Genomic DNA, 13,580 nt, shown 5'->3' on the forward strand with positions numbered 1-13,580 from the left:
GAGTCCATGGCGGGCCTCATAAGTTTTCAGTCCCCGCCCCCTGGGTGTGTCACCTTCCCAGCGGCGTTTCTGGGCTTTGTAGTCCTTGTATTCAGAGAGGCGTGTGCATGGAAATGCGGGCGAAATGCTCCCAAGTGGGTGGGAGTACACACCGATAGCTGACACCTGCCCCGCTTCTCAGTGGGTGAAAGCATGTTGCGCGGACATTCCTGCAATGCCCAACGCTGTCCGTGTCCTTGTTAGCCCAATGTCGGTGGTAACGTAGGTTCTGCCACAGCAGCAGGCTGCTCCTCACGACCAGGGCGGCCGTTTTTAAATCCAGAAATATGCAGGTCCCAACTTTAAAGAGCAGCCACACACGAACACATTCAATGATGTTTATTTCATCCAACTCGCCAGCAGGTGCAAACCAGCGATGTACTCCTTCATCTGCTGCCATGCCAAACGCGTTTCGAGAGCTGCTGCTCTCTTCGTCAGTGGCCAGGTGCTTCTGAGTCCATGGCACGCCTCATAAGTTTTCAGTCCCCGCCCCCTGGGTGTGTCACCTTCCCAGCGGCGTTTCTGGGCTTTGTAGTCCTTGTATTCAGAGAGGCGTGTGCATGGAAATGCGGGCGAAATGCTCCCAAGTGGGTGGGAGTACACACCGATAGCTGACACCTGCCCCGCTTCTCAGTGGGTGAAAGCACGTTGCGCGGACATTCCTGCAATGCCCAACGCTGTCCGTGTCCTTGTTAGCCCAATGTCGGTGGTAACGTAGGTTCTGCCACAGCAGCAGGCTGCTCCTCACGACCAGGGCGGCCGTTTTTAAATCCAGAAATATGCAGGTCCCAACTTTAAAGAGCAGCCACACACGAACACATTCAATGATGTTTATTTCATCCAACTCGCCAGCAGGTGCAAACCAGCGATGTACTCCTTCATCTGCTGCCATGCCAAACGCGTTTCGAGAGCTGCTGCTCTCTTCGTCAGTGGCCAGGTGCTTCTGAGTCCATGGCGCGCCTCATAAGTTTTCAGTCCCCGCCCCCTGGGTGTGTCACCTTCCCAGCGGCGTTTCTGGGCTTTGTAGTCCTTGTATTCAGAGAGGCGTGTGCATGGAAATGAGGGCGAAATGCTCCCAAGTGGGTGGGAGTACACACCGATAGCTGACACCTGCCCCGCTTCTCAGTGGGTGAAAGCATGTTGCGCGGACATTCCTGCAATGCCCAACGCTGTCCGTGTCCTTGTTAGCCCAATGTCGGTGGTAACGTAGGTTCTGCCACAGCAGCAGGCTGCTCCTCACGACCAGGGCGGCCGTTTTTAAATCCAGAAATATGCAGGTCCCAACTTTAAAGAGCAGCCACACACGAACACATTCAATGATGTTTATTTCATCCAACTCGCCAGCAGGTGCAAACCAGCGTTGTACTCCTTCATCTGCTGCCATGCCAAACGCGTTTCGAGAGCTGCTGCTCTCTTCGTCAGTGGCCAGGTGCTTCTGAGTCCATGGCGCGCCTCATAAGTTTTCAGTCCCCGCCCCCTGGGTGTGTCACCTTCCCAGCGGCGTTTCTGGGCTTTGTAGTCCTTGTATTCAGAGAGGCGTGTGCATGGAAATGCGGGCGAAATGCTCCCAAGTGGGTGGGAGTACACACCGATAGCTGACACCTGCCCCGCTTCTCAGTGGGTGAAAGCATGTTGCGCGGACATTCCTGCAATGCCCAACGCTGTCCGTGTCCTTGTTAGCCCAATGTCGGTGGTAACGTAGGTTCTGCCACAGCAGCAGGCTGCTCCTCACGACCAGGGCGGCCGTTTTTAAATCCAGAAATATGCAGGTCCCAACTTTAAAGAGCAGCCACACACGAACACATTCAATGATGTTTATTTCATCCAACTCGCCAGCAGGTGCAAACCAGCGATGTACTCCTTCATCTGCTGCCATGCCAAACGCGTTTCGAGAGCTGCTGCTCTCTTCGTCAGTGGCCAGGTGCTTCTGAGTCCATGGCGCGCCTCATAAGTTTTCAGTCCCCGCCCCCTGGGTGTGTCACCTTCCCAGCGGCGTTTCTGGGCTTTGTAGTCCTTGTATTCAGAGAGGCGTGTGCATGGAAATGCGGGCGAAATGCTCCCAAGTGGGTGGGAGTACACACCGATAGCTGACACCTGCCCCGCTTCTCAGTGGGTGAAAGCATGTTGCGCGGACATTCCTGCAATGCCCAACGCTGTCCGTGTCCTTGTTAGCCCAATGTCGGTGGTAACGTAGGTTCTGCCACAGCAGCAGGCTGCTCCTCACGACCAGGGCGGCCGTTTTTAAATCCAGAAATATGCAGGTCCCAACTTTAAAGAGCAGCCACACACGAACACATTCAATGATGTTTATTTCATCCAACTCGCCAGCAGGTGCAAACCAGCGATGTACTCCTTCATCTGCTGCCATGCCAAACGCGTTTCGAGAGCTGCTGCTCTCTTCGTCAGTGGCCAGGTGCTTCTGAGTCCATGGCGCGCCTCATAAGTTTTCAGTCCCCGCCCCCTGGGTGTGTCACCTTCCCAGCGGCGTTTCTGGGCTTTGTAGTCCTTGTATTCAGAGAGGCGTGTGCATGGAAATGCGGGCGAAATGCTCCCAAGTGGGTGGGAGTACACACCGATAGCTGACACCTGCCCCGCTTCTCAGTGGGTGAAAGCATGTTGCGCGGACATTCCTGCAATGCCCAACGCTGTCCGTGTCCTTGTTAGCCCAATGTCGGTGGTAACGTAGGTTCTGCCACAGCAGCAGGCTGCTCCTCACGACCAGGGCGGCTGTTTTTAAATCCAGAAATATGCAGGTCCCAACTTTAAAGAGCAGCCACACACGAACACATTCAATGATGTTTATTTCATCCAACTCGCCAGCAGGTGCAAACCAGCGATGTACTCCTTCATCTGCTGCCATGCCAAACGCGTTTCGAGAGCTGCTGCTCTCTTCGTCAGTGGCCAGGTGCTTCTGAGTCCATGGCGCGCCTCATAAGTTTTCAGTCCCCGCCCCCTGGGTGTGTCACCTTCCCAGCGGCGTTTCTGGGCTTTGTAGTCCTTGTATTCAGAGAGGCGTGTGCATGGAAATGCGGGCGAAATGCTCCCAAGTGGGTGGGAGTACACACCGATAGCTGACACCTGCCCCGCTTCTCAGTGGGTGAAAGCATGTTGCGCGGACATTCCTGCAATGCCCAACGCTGTCCGTGTCCTTGTTAGCCCAATGTCGGTGGTAACGTAGGTTCTGCCACAGCAGCAGGCTGCTCCTCACGACCAGGGCGGCCGTTTTTAAATCCAGAAATATGCAGGTCCCAACTTTAAAGAGCAGCCATACACGAACACATTCAATGATGTTTATTTCATCCAACTCGCCAGCAGGTGCAAACCAGCGATGTACTCCTTCATCTGCTGCCATGCCAAACGCGTTTAACGGCCTGCCCAGGTCGTGAGAGAGAGCTGACTGCTTCACAAGAGCGGGTCCGTGGCGGCATCATATGATTCTGCCTACTAACGGAGGAGATTGAACACGCATTAATGCAGTAAAGATGCGTTGCCACATCGGAAATGCCAGCCACAAAATGGTACATAGAACTTGAGGTGATGTACCAGTACTTTGAAGGACAATGGGTTCAGGGAAACACGTACCCACGGAGGTTGCTACATGGTGTGGACTACATCTCCCAGGAGGCCATACGGCCACGCCCAACCGGGCGGGAGAAGTTTTGAGCAGAAGCACCCGCAAATCAGTTTCCCTGCATTGCCTTCGCAGCCACTGACGAAGAGGACACTCGAAACGCGTTTGGCTGCACTTGGTGTAATTTGCTCACCCCCTGTTTCTCTGTTCGCAGGCTGCATTTGAAATAAAAGTCTGATGCACATCAAGGTGGTTTCCTCGGGCTCTCTCTCAAATGTGGGGACTGCTATTTTTGGAATGTTTAACGGCCTGCCCAGGTCGTGAGAGAGAGCCGACTGCTTCACAAGAGCGGGTCCGTGGCGGCATCATATGATTCTGCCTACTAACGGAGGAGATTGAACACGCATTAATGCAGTAAAGATGCGTTGCCACATCGGAATTGCCAGCCACAAAACGGTACATAGAACTTGAGGTGATGTACCAGTACTTTGAAGGACAATGGGTTCAGGGAAACACGTACCCACGGAGGTTGCTACATGGTGTGGACTACATCTCCCAGGAGGCCATACGGCCACGCCCAACCGGGCGGGAGAAGTTTTGAGCAGAAGCACCCGCAAATCAGTTTCCCTGCATTGCCTTTGCAGCCACTGACGAAGAGGACACTCGAAACGCGTTTGGCTGCACTTGGTGTAATTTGCTCACCCCCTGTTTCTCTGTTCGCAGGCTGCATTTGAAATAAAAGTCTGATGCACATCAAGGTGGTTTCCTCGGGCTCTCTCTCAAATGTGGGGACTGCTATTTTTGGAATGTTTAACGGCCTGCCCAGGTCGTGAGAGAGAGCCGACTGCTTCACAAGAGCGGGTCCGTGGCGGCATCATATGATTCTGCCTACTAACGGAGGAGATTGAACACGCATTAATGCAGTAAAGATGCGTTGCCACATCGGAAATGCCAGCCACAAAACGGTACATAGAACTTGAGGTGATGTACCAGTACTTTGAAGGACAATGGGTTCAGGGAAACACGTACCCACGGAGGTTGCTACATGGTGTGGACTACATCTCCCAGGAGGCCATACGGCCACGCCCAACCGGGCGGGAGAAGTTTTGAGCAGAAGCACCCGCAAATCAGTTTCCCTGCATTGCCTTCGCAGCCACTGACGAAGAGGACACTCGAAACGCGTTTGGCTGCACTTGGTGTAATTTGCTCACCCCCTGTTTCTCTGTTCGCAGGCTGCATTTGAAATAAAAGTCTGATGCACATCAAGGTGGTTTCCTCGGGCTCTCTCTCAAATGTGGGGACTGCTATTTTTGGAATGTTTAACGGCCTGCCCAGGTCGTGAGAGAGAGCCGACTGCTTCACAAGAGCGGGTCCGTGGCGGCATCATATGATTCTGCCTACTAACGGAGGAGATTGAACACGCATTAATGCAGTAAAGATGCGTTGCCACATCGGAAATGCCAGCCACAAAACGGTACATAGAACTTGAGGTGATGTACCAGTACTTTGAAGGACAATGGGTTCAGGGAAACACGTACCCACGGAGGTTGCTACATGGTGTGGACTACATCTCCCAGGAGGCCATACGGCCACGCCCAACCGGGCGGGAGAAGTTTTGAGCAGAAGCACCCGCAAATCAGTTTCCCTGCATTGCCTTCGCAGCCACTGACGAAGAGGACACTCGAAACGCGTTTGGCTGCACTTGGTGTAATTTGCTCACCCCCTGTTTCTCTGTTCGCAGGCTGCATTTGAAATAAAAGTCTGATGCACATCAAGGTGGTTTCCTCGGGCTCTCTCTCAAATGTGGGGACTGCTATTTTTGGAATGTTTAACGGCCTGCCCAGGTCGTGAGAGAGAGCCGACTGCTTCACAAGAGCGGGTCCGTGGCGGCATCATATGATTCTTCCTACTAACGGAGGAGATTGAACACGCATTAATGCAGTAAAGATGCGTTGCCACATCGGAAATGCCAGCCACAAAACGGTACATAGAACTTGAGGTGATGTACCAGTACTTTGAAGGACAATGGGTTCAGGGAAACACGTACCCACGGAGGTTGCTACATGGTGTGGACTACATCTCCCAGGAGGCCATACGGCCACGCCCAACCGGGCGGGAGAAGTTTTGAGCAGAAGCACCCGCAAATCAGTTTCCCTGCATTGCCTTCGCAGCCACTGACGAAGAGGACACTCGAAACGCGTTTGGCTGCACTTGGTGTAATTTGCTCACCCCCTGTTTCTCTGTTCGCAGGCTGCATTTGAAATAAAAGTCTGATGCACATCAAGGTGGTTTCCTCGGGCTCTCTCTCAAATGTGGGGACTGCTATTTTTGGAATATATATATATATATATATATATATATATATATATATATATATATATATATATTCACTGAAAAAACCATAGGTTTCACACCAGTTATAGTTAGGAATTAGCATTTAAAAAACCTATTAAATTCACTGAAAAAACCATAGGTTTGACCCCAGTTATAGTTAGCTGGAAATTTTACTGATATAAAACCATTGAAATTCACACGTTATAGTTAGTCGGACTCACTATAACTTGCGCGTGCAATGCACTGCTGATGACATCACATATTACATCACTCATGACATGGTCAGTGACATCACTCATGACACCATCCTTGTGACATAGTGACAGACCTCCTTTCACTATAATGTAACCCTTGAGACACATATTCAAAAATAGAAACTGAAATTTTTAAAAAAATGGAGATACCTATATCAGTTACAACAAGCAATTCAGTAATTCCACTATCTATATACACATCCACTCATTCACCAATAGTTTTATATAGTCACTCATACATATACTCACTCATCATATGAAGTGATACACCTATACATCCTGTTACACACCGACATTCATCCAAAAGTTACTCACACACATATTCACACGTGCAAATAAACTATTGGACATCCATTTATTTGAATATAGAGTTATACACACACTTCCACCTTACTTCTATTTAAAATTACACATATTTATTCTCTTAAACAATCACTTATAGAAACACATACTTATTTAAACAGGAACTCTTACAATCTCTTACTCTCACATATACTCACTTATATACATCAATATTCATATATACTAGATTAAAACATATGTAGTTACTGATAAAGACACTAGTGAGACAGTCATTCACTCACTAACAAACACATATAGACACTCATCCACCCATACAGTCCTGTACATATGCTGTCTTCAAAACACATAGAAACAGAGAGTCAGTCACTCATGCATCTATGTGCTAAGTAATACCCCCACCAAACCATATAGACACTCATACTGATACTAAGAGAAACATCTAATAACCCATATACATACGCATGTAGCTACTTACCAACACATGTAGCCACTTATACACAAAGTAAAACACTAATATATATATTTAAATATTTAAACATTACTCACTAATATTTACTTTTTCAGAAAGGCACATATTCACTGGATGGTGTCATCAGTGATGTCATGAGTGATGTCACTGACCATGTCATGAGTGATGTAATATGTGATGTCATCAGCAGTGCATTGCACGCGCAAGTTATAGTGAGTCCGACTAACTATAACGTGTGAATTTCAATGGTTTTATATCAGTAAAATTTCCAGCTAACTATAACTGGGGTCAAACCTATGGTTTTTTCAGTGAATTTAATAGGTTTTTTAAATGCTAATTCCTAACTATAACTGGTGTGAAACCTATGGTTTTTTCAGTGAATTTCATAGGTTTTTTAAATGCTAATTCCTTTCTATATCGAGTTTGTATCCTTTTTTTTTTTACAATTTGCTGTTTTTTTGTAAGTATTCTTTTTTTTATATATTTTTTTTTTTTGCGCTCTTGGTGCGCGCTCCGAGAAGCTTTCAGCTAAGCGCTCCCGTAAGCTTTCCGGTGAGCTTAGCAGAAAGCGCACCCGGAGCGCTATTGTCGCTCGTGAAAAAAAATATGAATGAAAAGATAATAATAATGCAAAACTTTTCGTACTATACAAATAAAATCAGTTTTTTTTAATAAGGAAAATGATTATGCATTTCTGTAAAAGTTTGATGACATCACTTCGGCGCGCAACGTAAGTGCCCTCGGAAGCGCCTACGCTCGCGCCTCGTAAACGCACGCAGAAGCGCCTACGGTCGCGTCATATGTGCGCCCCGGAAGCGCCTCAAATCGCGCCGCGTAAACGCACCCGGAAGCGCCTACGATCGCGCCACGTTTGCGCCCCGGAAGCGCCTCCGCTCGCGCCGCGTAAACGCACCGGAAGTGCTCCGAAGCGCGCAGCGTAAGCGCGTCGGGTCATGTGACCCTAAAATAACACTTTTCATTGGTTGCTAACAGTTTTTTTTACAAAGAATGAAATCCCCACCCATTTCCTTCACTATTGCTTTGTACTTGGAGAGAGCAAGAGCTGTTCTGTGTACTATCTTCATCTCCTACTTTCCTGATCTACAGCAATGGCTGCAAGAGAGTCATCCAGCAGTGATTCAGATGCATTTGTAGATGAGGACCCTCCTACGGAGAAGAAAAAAATCCATTTCATCTGGAAATTTTATAACATCCCTGAAGGTGAAAAAAAAGTCAACGCTCCAAAAGTAACCTGCAAAATATGTGGGAGTACTTTATCCAGAGGCAATCCTCTGAAAAAATATAGTTTTGGTAATGCCAATTTAATCAGGCATGTCAAAAGAAGACACCCAAACAACTTTGCGAGGGAGAGTGTCAGAGACCTGGCACGGAAATTACCCACAGATGGCGGCAGCACCTCCACTGGTGGAGCAACACCTTCGGGACCATCCCGTAGAAGAATGGTCCCTAACATACAGCCAGAGTTTGCAGGCATCAAATTTCTGTGCACGGAGTGTAACGAACTGCTCTGCTATGGGGAGCAGAGTGTTGAACTTATTGCCCTAAAGAAACAGCAACACCGCTGCCCTGACAGTCCCTAAATTTTCACATTTTTTTGCTCCTGTTGAGCCGTTTTTGAATTCCTGTTTTTTGTTTTTCCCTTGACAAAAATCCAAAAAAATTATAAAATTGTTTTAAAAAGCCAAAAAAAGTTCAAAAAGTTCAAAAAACACAAAAAAATATAAAACAACAAAAAGAAGAAAAAAAAAAGTTCTTTTCAGAACTACCTCTAATTTATAAAAAAATGCATTTTTTTGTGAAAAAAATCTGTCATTTTTTTTCTCCTTAGTACGCTCCTCAGTAAGCTCCCCGGTACGCGTACCGGGTGCGCCCCCCGCGGAAATCGAAAAAAAATAATTTTTTTTTGAGGCCCCGCGGGGCCCTTTAATGGCCCCCACATCAAAACTAGGGGGTCAGAGGGGGTGTACTCTTCCCCCTTATTGTCATTTCCCCCTTTCTTTTAGCCACCTCTTGTGTCTCGATTTTACCGAGACACAAGATGGCGGCCGCTCCAGACTGTTTAGAATGTTTACAGACAACTGAGATCCAATCAGCTTCCTGCGCGCAAGTCGCGTGTCGCGCCTCGAGCGCTCTCCGGTGCGCGCACCGGAGCGCGGCTATAGATATATATATTTTTTTGAACCTAAATTACTCAAAATCCACTGGAGCACATATCTTGAGACATAGCAAAGGCACATCGGGCTACCAGTCCCTACAATTTTGCCAAGTTTGGTGGAAATCCATTCAGCCGTTCGAGCTAAAAGTGAAATCGACCGCCCTATGGAAATTAACATGGGGAAAACGCGTTTTGGGACCCCCCTTTTATCTCGGCCCCCGCTTGACGAATCCCCCCCAAACTTTCAGGGAAAGACCGGACCGCCATGAGACCATTTTCCTGAAAATTTCAGGCAGATTCGTCAACCGGCGCCAAAGTTATTCAAAATAGAATGTTGAGATTTAACATTGAAAATTATCCTAACTATAACTACCTACTGGCGACCGCCAGTAGGTAATATATATATATATATATATATATATATATATATATATATATATATATATATATATATATATATATATATATATATACATATATATATATATCTGCATACAAAGTGATCCTTCAGCCATATGGACGCGCTCAGCAGTGTGTGCTCTGCCTAGGGGTCGGATCCTGACCCAAGCAATTTTTGAAAACAAAGGAGGCAGCACAATCAGGATATCATTTTTCAAGCCTTATTTATTTCAAGACTTCACCCCACCAACGCGTTTCAGCCTTACACGTCCTTGCTCACGCGTTGGTGGGGTGAAGTCTTGAAATAAATAAGGCTTGAAAAATGATATCCTGATTGTGCCGCCTCCTTTGTTTTAAAAAAAAAAAAAAATATATATATATATATATATATATATATATATATATATATATTCACTGAAAAACCCATAGGCTTCAGGGACGTTATAGTTAGAAATTAGCATTAAAAAATCTCTGAAATTCATTGAAAAAATCATAGGTTTCCGGATGTTATAGTTAGAAATATGCATTTTAAAAACTTTACTAAGTCACTGCAAAAAGCCACAGGTTTCAGGGACGTTATAGTTAGTTGGACATTTCACTCGTACAAAACTCGCACCCATGCAATGCATTGCTGATGATGTCACATATTACATCATTCATGACATGGTCAGTGACATCACTGATGACATCTCAAATTACATCATTGATGACATCAGAAAGAAGCAAGTGAAGAGTACAAAGAGGCGAGAGGGGTAAAGCAAGAAGCAGGAGGGTGCAGAAAGAGGAAGAGAACTGCAGAAAGAAGCAACAGAGGTGCTGAAAGAGGCACGAAGGGTGCAGAAATAGACAAGACAGGTGAAGAAAGAGGAAACAGAGGTAAAGTAAGTGGAAAGAGTGATGAAGAAAGAGGGAAGAGAGGTGTACAAAGAGGCAAGAAAGTTGCGCAAAGAGGGAAGAGGGATGCAGAAACAGGCAAAAGGGGTGCAGAAAGAAGCAATTGAGGTGCAGAAAGAGGCAATAGAGTTATAGAAAGAGGCAAGTAAAGTACTGAAGGAGGCAATAGAACTGTAGAAAGAACCAACAGAGGTGCAAAAAGAAGCAAGAGCGGTAGAGAAAAGGGTAGCAGAGGTGATAAGAGGCAAGGGAGGTACAGAAAGAAGCAGGAAGGGTGCAGAAAGAAGGAAGAGAAGTGTAGAGAGAAGCAACAGAGTTGCTGAAAGAGGCACAATGGGTGCAGAAAGAGCAAGAGAAGAGGAGAAAGAACCAACAGAGGTACAGAAGTAGGCAAAAGAGGTGCAGAAATAGGCAGGAAAGGTGCAGAAAGAGTGAACGGCGTGTAGAATAAAGCAAGAGAGGTGCATAAAGAGAAAAGAGGGGTGCAGAAAGAGTCACATGGGGTGCAGAAAGAAAACCTGAGGTGTAGAAAGAGGCAACAGATGTGCATAAAGACGCAAGAGAGGTGCAGACACAAGCTAACGAAGTGCAGAAAGATGCCAGAGATTTGCTGAAAGAAGTAACAGAGGTGTAGACAGAAGCAAGAGAAGTGCCGAAAGAGGCAAGTTAGGTACAGAAAGAGGCAATAGAGGTGCAGAAAATGGCAAGAGAACAATAGCAGAAAGAGGCATGAGGGATGCAAAAAAAGGAAGAAGGGTGCAGAAAGAAGCAAAAGAGGTGCAAAAAGAAGCAAGAGAAGTACAGAAAGGCAAGAGAGGTGCAATAAGAGGAAAGAGAGGTTCAGAAAGAGGCATGGGAAGTACAGAAACAGGCAAGAGAAATGTACAAAGAGGCAAGAGAGGAGCAGCAAGAGGCAAGAGAGTAAAAAAAGCAAGAGAAATGCATAAAGAGAATTGCTTAAAGAAGCAACAGAGGTGTAGAAAGAACCAAGAGAAGTGCAGAAAGAGGCAAGTGAGGTGTAGAAAGAAGCAAGAGCAGTGCGGAAAGTACCAATAGAGGTGCAAAAAGAGGCAAATGGGGTACAGAAAGAGGTAGGAGAGGTGCACAAAGAGGTGAGAGAGGTACAGAAAGAGGCAGGAAGGGTGCAGAAATACGGAAAAGAAATGCAGAAAGAAGAAACAGAGGTGCTGAAAGAGGCAAGAGAAGTGCAGAAAGAAGCAAGTGAAGTGCAGAAAGAGGCAAGAGGGTTAAAAAAAGAGGTAGGAAGGGTGCAGAAAGAGGAAGAGAACTACAGAAAGAAGCAACAGAGGTGCTGAAAGAGGCACGAAGGGTGCAGAAAGAGACAACACAGGTGAAGAAAGAACGGAGAGAGGTAAAGAAAGAGGCAAGGGTGATGCAGAAAGAGGGAAGTGAAGTGTAGAAAGAGGCAAGAGAGTTGCACAAAGAGGGAAGAGGGGTGCAGAAACAGGCAAAATGGGTGCAGAAAGAAGCACGTGAGGTGCAGAAAGAGGCAAGAGTGTTACAGAAAGAGGCAAGTGAAGGGCAGGAGGTGGCAAGAGAACTGCAGAAAGAGGCAATAGATGTGCAGAAAGAGGCTAGTGAGGTGCAGAAAAAAGCAAGGAAAATGCCAAAAGACGCCACAGAAGTGCAGAAAGAGGGAAGAGGGGTGGAGAGAGAGGCAAGGGGTGCAGAAAGAAGCAAGACGGGTGCAGAAAGAAGCAAAAGAAGTGCTGAAAGAAGAAACAGAGGTGCAGAGAGAGACAAAAAGGGTACACAAAGACATAAGAGGGGTACAGAAAAAGGCAAGAGAGGTGCAGAAAGAGGGAAGAAGGGTACAGAAAGAGTTAAGAGGGGTAGAGAAAGAAGCAAATGAAGTACAGAAAGAGGCAACAGATGTGCAGAAAGAGGCAAGAAAGATGCAGAAAGTAAAAGCGATTTGCAGAAAGAGGCAAGAGAAGTGCAGAAAAAGAAAGAAATGTGCAGAAAGAAGCAACAGAAATGCAGAAAGTGACAAGAGAGGCGCAGAAGGAAGCAAGGTTGTCTTGCACATCATTAGTACCAATTTAACACCCACTTTTATCAATAAACAGCAGGTGACCATTCTATGTTTGCAAAGGGACTCCCACCATGCTGTTACACTTGTCGCTGAATTTCTGGTAACGTTTGAGCTAGAAACAAGGCTATTTTTGTTCAAATCTGCAAGTTAGGGAGCAGATAATGAATTATGTGGCTAATGCGGAAAATGTATATTTGTGCAAAAGTAGGTGAAGCCAAACAGTCGCATAATTCCAGTAGCCCTGCTCATACCTCTGACTAGGTCCACAAGTGTTCCTCAGTGATTCCTTTTTTGTCTCACTGAGTTCATAGTTGAGCTTCTATGGAAACGAGGAATACTAAACCTGAGGTTACAACTCCACTACACAGACTTCCATACCACATAATTACTCTCCATAACACATAATCCCACTCTACATAAATCCTATACACTAAATACCACATACTTTCTATCCACATAATTTCACTGCACAACATACCACATAATTCCACTACACACAACGTACATCCACTCCACTCCCAAAAACATTAAAAAACATTTACATTTACAACACCAATAGCTCTAACTCTCACAAATGCAAAACCTAATACATTGCAAACACTTCTTTAACTAGTCGTTGTGTTTGCAGAGTGGTGGAGAAAGGGGGGCATGGCCTCCGAAGACATCTTAGCAATCCCACTGTGTGGGACTTACTGGAGGTAACAAGAGGGGTAGTTGGCCCCCAAGGACATCTTTGGGGTCAACTACCCCTCCTATTACCTCCAGTAAGTCCCACACCGCAGGATTGCTAAAATATCATAGATGGCCACACCTCCTTTGCCCACCACTCTGCACACTTGCTCCCTGGTGCACTCTTGGATGGGGTTTGAAGTCCCCTTTGCTGCTGGGGGTGTTTTAGGGGCCAACTAGCCGACCTCTTACCTCCAGTAAACCCCACACAGTGGGACTGCTGAGAGATGGACACAGGCCACGCCCCCTTTCTCCACCACTCTGTAAATGCGCCTCCTGGCGCGCTCTTGGTTGGGAGATGAAGTCCCCTTTCCTCCTGAGGGTCCCTGGGGGGCAACTAGCCCTCCAGTTACCTC

This window comes from Lissotriton vulgaris, chromosome 2_1 (assembly GCF_964263255.1).
Source record: "Lissotriton vulgaris chromosome 2_1, aLisVul1.2, whole genome shotgun sequence".
Taxonomy (NCBI): Eukaryota; Metazoa; Chordata; class Amphibia; order Caudata; family Salamandridae; genus Lissotriton; species Lissotriton vulgaris.